This window comes from Camponotus vicinus, unplaced genomic scaffold, assembly GCF_025532165.1.
Source record: "Camponotus vicinus isolate PSW18456_S1 unplaced genomic scaffold, iyCamVici1.0 SCAF_10, whole genome shotgun sequence".
Taxonomy (NCBI): domain Eukaryota; kingdom Metazoa; phylum Arthropoda; class Insecta; order Hymenoptera; family Formicidae; genus Camponotus; species Camponotus vicinus.
This window is the reverse complement of record NW_028141946.1, coordinates 1,750,358-1,758,256: the sequence shown is the minus strand read 5'-3', so window position 1 is coordinate 1,758,256 and position 7,899 is coordinate 1,750,358.

The window sequence follows — 7,899 nt, the reverse complement described above, 5'->3', positions numbered from 1 at the left end:
GACCCGACATCCGAGTAGTCCGTGGTGGAGGTATTCGCCGACGAGGCGCGGTAGGAGAGGCGATCCGAAGGACGTCCCGTAGAAAGAGACGGTCGTGTCTCCAGTCGACCGAAATTCCCTACGATCTTTTTCGCCTCTCCCGACGTTCCCGGTGTCTCTGTTGTTACCGCTGTCTCTTTCCCCGTTCCGGGAGGGGGTGGTTAGTCCACTTGGGCATCGAAGGTGGAAGTCGTCCTTTAATGCGGCGGCAGCCCCGGTCACGTGACACCGCTCGCCGGGAACGGGGCGACCAATCGCAGAGCGGTAACGCGCCCGGTGAGGCACAGCCCTCCGCTGACGTAGGCGGGCTACCCTGTCGTGACGATGGTGGTCTTGGAGGACTCGGAGGGCACACGCGAACCAGGAGGGTACGACGACCAGGTCCGTGCCGTGAGAGTGCAGGCGGGCGACTCTCTTGGTGCGGACGAGCACGAGGTCCGTTTGGGCGGCCACGGTTATCCGGCGCAACTGTGGGCGGTACGCGCGAGCGCATCATTCAGTATTCGGTCGAGTGGTGGGGAACCTTCTCACGTGCTCAGCCACGCGGTCCTCCACCTTCGCCTACCTCGGATGAGCGTCCGAATCGAGGTGCGACAGTCTCTCGCTTTTATTAACGGCTCGATGCGCGCGATACCGCGAATTCGTCCGCGGAACGATCACGGGAATGTCGCGAACGCAGCACTCGAGGTACTTTGACTTTGACCCTGTCACAGGTATAGTGCACGTATCCAATTTTCTTGCGATCGTATTGAATTATTTGCTCGTCTAGGAAAGTGCAATAGCACATTTCTAGTGATACGCCAACAAGTTTCAAGCATATTTCTGCCCATTTTGACAATTCACATTTTCATCGCTTTGTACATGTATCTGCGTTTAAGTCGTGCAAATATGATATTATATATATAAAATGCTCCCTCAGGAGAGAATTTGAATTGGATCGGTTCATGGATCTCTTGAATGCAACCGTGTCATTGTTGCAACGATCGGGGTGCCGATTGGTATTCGTCGCGGAGCAGTTTTGATGACAGATTACCCTGATTCGCTTTGTGGAAGAGCTTTCATTTAGACAGGCAGTTTGATTGAAAAGTTCACTGTCGCTTCCGAAGAAAAAAAAATTCGTGGCACTACCCTCATCGAGCGGTCCGTATGAAGCAAAGTCGTTTACTCGCTTCAATCGATCCCCTTTAGCGTGAGAATACCTACAACAACGTGTTGTAGATCGTTAAACTAAATAAATGGCACGTTTGTGTATCACGTTGCAACAGAGTGATAAAATACGATAAAATAAACGTTTAGATTTATACATGCTATTCTCGATTTTATACAGGATTTTGCGGCTAAATTATGACAGAATAGAAATTCTAAAAAATGTTACATATAAGATGTATATGTTTATAAATTTTTATTAAAAAATATTACAATAAAAACACGAAATTGAAAGAAAATGATGACAAACTTGCGACTCTTGGTATAATAATAACGTAAATATTAGTTGGAATTTTTTACTCTATTTATTGCATTTAAGGATTTTTTAATCAATGTAGCTTCTACATTGATTTGTAATACACATTATTAGTTGAAATGACAATAAATTAACTTTTCAGCTGACTTCAAATATTAAGTCAAGTACGGTGCATAGGTACAGATTATAAAAAAATAGTATTATATATTAAATTTGTCATCATTACATCAATATTTTATATTTTTATTAATTTCTTTTAATAAATCACTTACAGATTTATGTTCATATAAATATTTTCTTCTTGTCTCCACAGTTTGGTCGAAAAATTTTGCCAGTGAATCTTAGTAAAAATGTTGAAAAAATTTGAAATAAATATTCTCGACGACAAAAATGAAACAAATATTAGAATCCAATAAAAAATGAAAAATCTATAAGAGAGATTAAATGAAATTTTTTTCGAAACTTGCGTTTATATGCAAAAGGTGATTTAATTTCGGATTTTTCTCCAAGATCGTATTAATGATATATTCAATTGCGTCAGTGGGTTAGAAGGAAATTTCCGCGGGGAGAGAACGTCGACCATCCCGAAGCGCAAAGCGGACGCGGATGGTTAAGAGGGAGGTTGCGAGAGGAGGCCGTGGGAGCGAGAGAGGGCGAGGGTGAGGAATCGGTGAGAGAATGAGAGAACGGAGAGAACACCCTCCACATCTGCCACCAGATTTAACTATACATTACAGACACACGATATGTCAAAGTCCTATACTTCATATCGACTCTGCCATTTATTAAAAGTTTCATCGCGCGCGCCTCGCTCGCGCCACCGATGTTCGGCAGAACTCCGACCCCTTCCCTCAGACGTCTCACCCCGAAAACATATATAGGAAGAAAGGCCCGAAATATATACGAACGAAAAGTTCGGGAGAGGAAGGCAGAGGGGATGGTTCTCCTCAGATCGACACAGTTGCTCGCGCTTCGCGCGATAAAAGCGACTCTGCGCTATCTTTCTTCGGCGAATTCTTTATCTTACTTCCTTTGCGCAAAGAGAAAAAGAGAAAGAGACAGAGAGAGACAATTTTTGGATTTTCTATTTCGGTTTATTAATCTCAAAACGATTCGCCGCCTCGCGTCTCGTGGCGTTTGCGAAAGTTGTCGCCAAAATTTTTTTATCCCGTCGTACTGCAATTTTGTCGAAGGTAAAAAGTTATATTTGGAACAATGCCCCCTACCGCGAAAAGCTTAATGCCGGAAAAATAAGATTCTCTCTCTCTCTCTCTCTATTTCAAAGTTCCCCTTTTTTGTGACGACTGCGGAATTTCTGCGTGTCGGATCTTCGCGTTTCCTCCGGCTGCTGCCGATTGCGAAATGAAGTTTTATATTAAGCTCAGAGTTTTTTTCTCTCTCTCACACTCCTATTTCGCGTGCGCGAGCGAGTCTCTCGCCGCTCCCTTTTCCCTTTTCTCTCGTGCCATCGCTTCTTCTCTCACGCTCGTCCTCGCCCTTTGTATATTTACGTACCGATAGATCGTTATATTGGCGTTTGCATATATATTGACGTTGCTGCCTCTCCCGTGACGAGACGCATGATATATCGGGTGTCACGTGAAACGCGTACCTGCCGTCTTGCGTCTTTGCAATAATTCGAATATTCATTATTGCAACGGCTTAATAGCGCGTGCTTGTAATGCTCGTATGTGTCGACATCATGTATACGATGGAAAATTTATCAAACGCGTTTCATATACAAGAGAGAGCAACTTGACACGTTGACTAGGTTGTGATTCATCGTTTGATGAGTCGTTATAATTAGTTATCAAAAGAAACGCGTACCGAAAGTAGCGCATCCGCCATTAAAAGTAAACCATCTTTCATCGCCATTTTAACATGCCAACCGGCACAAGTCCACGAGTAGGGCTCGACCTGTCAATCTCACCGGATCACTGAAACGGGTCTCTGCCGGGTCCTTGCTCCACTGGAACGGAGAGGCTTGCTTTTCGTACCTAAAACTCCACTCCCCACTCGACCCTCTTCTTCCAACTTTTTCTTCCTCGTCGTCTGGGGTAAAAGCGAACTCGTTAGACGCTCCAAGTGAAATTTTCTCCCGTCCCGTTGGATGGCTAGTGTGCCACCGGAAATGCTATAGAGCGCTTACTTTCACTACCGCTTTTTAAACTCGTCTATCGATTATCGCGTTGCTTCGAAGATTGCTAAAAAATTTTCCCTCAGTTCTATCTGAAAAAATTCTTGATACAAAGCAGACTTTCGCTTCAAGTGTACAATGTATAATTTAAAAATCCATCGGATTTAATTTCTCTTAAATGTGATTTGTCAAGACAAAACCTTAAATAATTAATAATTGTTTGATGATGATAATATCTCAATTAAATACGAGACGCGACAGAAGCAGACACGATTGTTAAATGATCATCGGAGATGAAAATCATTCGTAAAGCGAGCTTGAGATTGTCAACGAGAGATTGTCACGCCGCAAGGATATACATATACGTAAAAGTGAGCTGGTTCGTGTTGAACAGCAACGGCGGTTCTTGCGATTAGCGCGCGACTAAGGGGAACTCCGTGGCTGAGGAGTCTGAGGTTTTAATTAAGCATTCACTGCGGATGATATCGCATGCCTCTTTATACTTCATAGCGACCAGATGTTGCTACGAGAATGTTCCTTGCCTTAAGTCCTCTTCCCTCTGATTCGAGCCAGCCGGAACCGCACGAGCGACGTTTCTCCCGTCGCTATTTCGTTTTAATTATGCATATTTAATTTGCTTATATCCTGCCCGAGCGCGTGTTGCGCCGGCAAAACTGCGGATGCTTTCCACGACGACGATCATTCATTCGTTTTTAATTAGCGGATCGTAACGGGTGACTTTTCCGATTTCAATCGAAAAATTTTGCAATAGCGATTTAATAAACGCCGGGAGAGTCGATAATCGCGCGCCTACATTCATTAAACTTGAAATTTGCAAGAGTCTGTAACAAGTTTTTATCATTCCCCTACTTTTTCCCGGTCGAATTCGGAACTTTCCTTTCGAGTTATTTTTCAGGGATGGGAAAAGAGAGACAGAGAGACAGAGAGAGAGGGAGGGAGATTCTCTGCGCGAATGGAACAAATCTACCTCCAGAACTCGAGGTATACCCAGTTCTACAGCCGACACTTGGCGCAAATTGCCCCAGTAAGTGTAGTACATTAATCTTTGGTTTGGTTTGGTCTCGGCCACCGCGTGTGTTGCGGTGGCCGCATTTCTCGTAAACCTTCTCTTTCTCCGCACCGACATGCCGCATGTCCGAAGACCTTCTTCACGTTTCCGTATTCCTCTTTCCTCCACCTGACTATACATGTTTACTATACATGTTTGAATATCGCAGATTGTCGCTGATTAAAACCTATCATCGCTATAATATCCTCCTTTTTTGAAATTAAACATTATTAATATTTTTAATCTCGCTCATACGACAATTTTCGTGCGACAGACGTAGTAGAAATTACGACTGTATTAATAAAAGTCGCGTGTGTACAATATGTATGTAAAGTAAGCAAAGGCGATGTAGAAAGTACAAACACGCGTACATTTGAAAAGATGACCGTAGCCTACTGGGCAAAGAGTACAACGCTTTTGTTCTCCTACTCCCAGTCGGTCTCTCATATTCCACTCGTCCTCTCGAATGAGTTCCACCAACCCTTCCGCCCTTAACAGGCCACCTTAACTGTAACCTCTGCACATACTTGCTACTCGGGCGGTCAGAAAGCCAGACCCCCGGTCTTTCGTAATGCGAATACCATGTCGCACACACCAGGAATTTGGGATCTCCAGCGCAAGCCCTTCTTTATTCGATTAAATAAATTGGCAGCGATTAGGTCGACGCGGGTTTTCCGAATGGGACTGTATGTCTGACGATGATCGAGCATAATTAATTACGGCTATTTAACATTTATCTATGTTGCTTTTCGTAACATTTTATATAATAATAAAAATAGAGAAAATTATATCGCAAAATATTTACACGAGAACTATGATATTTATTTGTAAAAAGAATTATGTTTATATTTTAATTTATATTTCTGATTATATTCAAGATTAGCAATAAAAGTTTTAGAAAAAAATGCGGAAGAAAATATAAATAATTGATTATTAATATAGAAATATATTTATTACTATCAATAATAGAAGGATAATATTGCTTATAAAAATATATGTATGCTTATAAAAGCATTTAGTTATTGAGTTTCCTTGTAAGATCTTTTTCAAAAACAGTTTAAGAAATTTCTATAAAATGATGCATAGATTTGTAGACATTATTTTATAATATTATAATAAAATGTGAGATGAATAACAATTTATGGGACAGAAATATTTAATTTTTCCAGAAAAGGATCCAGAATTTTATCTAGAAAAGGATTTTCAAAAAATTTACATATTATTACAGCCGCCCTATTAATGGCATTTCGAATTATTATCAGTGAATATTATCGTTTTTACGTAATTTTCGGACTCACACTAAGATCTCACAAAGTATATACCTTACACGGGCATACCTTGGAATTAGGCGATAAGATTGCTTTCTAATCTACTTGCATGCAGGTTCTCGAATCATAATGCCATTATAACTCGAGCTGTATAAAGATACGCGGCACATTTGCCATATGATTCGATTTCAATACATGATTACGATAAATCATGCCAAGAATTATTTCTGTTCCGTGCATTGTTTTGTTTAATTTGAAATATTTCTTTCTTTCTGTCTTTATGAGAATTATAGGTAAAGGGACAAAATTTATTTTTTCTCCGGCTACGAAAAGAAACAACGCTTCTTTTCGATCGATCAGAGCAAATTCATACAACCATACTCTGCGTATTTGCTGTTAGGTGTATCACATTATTCGCGAACACCTCCAGAGTAATATTCCAACTTTAGGCGTCTCATCACATCCTCCCCCTTCTTATGGAGCCCGGTGACTTGCATATTCGTGACTAGGCATCCAGAGCACGCAGGGTGAATCTCCCTTACCTGCGTATGCAATAGACGATGTGTTTCATCATCCTAAATCGTTATCTGTGTTCGGATCGCATGTGTCCATTTACTTTTAAAATTAGAAAAATAGAGGTTACAGTCAAGATAAACACTTTATATTTTTGACGATTTTAGACATACATCCCGATTTATAAAATGAATTTTTGATATTTTATAGTGTGTGTGTAAGGAACAATTTTTGATTGAAATAAAAGAGCTATTGTGTCTGATTTTTTTAAATATACACACACAATATATTAATATTAAATTTATAGTTGTAATATTAAATATCTATAACTAAATATATGTATACGATGGTTCTATTTTTATATCATGCTTTTTACGAAGCGTCTGAAATTTAAAATCATATCTTAGATTTGAAGTGCTTTATATCTGCTATTTTATATAATCGCTGCAATAATTAAATTACATCAGGTCATTACATACATTTTGAGTTCGGAGAAGAATATGAATAAGAATAAGAATAAACCAGATTTTCATTACTCTATATACTCAAATTTTTCTTCTTGCTTACGATGCTCTTGGCACGTACTCAATACATTACCTTAATGAATTAGAAATTGGTCGCGAGAGCATTCACGGCGGACCGAAACTTCAATTAACTTTAAGAATCAGATGACATATTTAATTTCCTTGAGATAATGAGAGTGGGTATGAGGAAGTGAGGCTGGCAGTAGGTGGGAGGATACCGGCGGGAGTCCCGGAAGAAGACGCCCGTTCCCCCATGCTGATGTTAAAAGGGAGAAAAGGGCGTCAAACTTATCGAGAGATCGAAGAAAACTGCTGTAAGAATTTTGATCTTATTCAGAAAATCAGAAATATTTATATCTCAGATGTAAATAAAAATAAATGCATTTTTGGAATAGATACACATGTGTAACGAGATGTGTCTTTATTATAAAATTTTAAGAGTTGACTTTAATTAAATACTTTTATTGGGCAGAAAAAATTTGAGACTCGCATAAACATAGGATTTATTTTAAATAAGTTTCATTCTTTTGTATTTATATTTTTGAATACAACATAATTGAACAAAAGAAAGCAGTAAATCTTTTTAATCAAAATATATCTATAAATCATTTTTATTATTTATCATACTATGATAGAGATAGAGAATAAATAAGAATTTCATTCTTTTTGTAGAAAAAATATTCAATGAAGCTACAAAACATAATTTTTAAAAAATATTCTTCTTGTCGGATTTTCTTCTTCTAGGTTTTCCTTTATTTTAAATAAACATAAGATTTATTTTAAATAAGTTTTATTCTTTTGTACTTATGTTTTTAAATGCAACATAATTGAACAAAAGAAAGCAGTAAATCTTTTTAACCAAAAATCACACAAATTATGCACGGAAA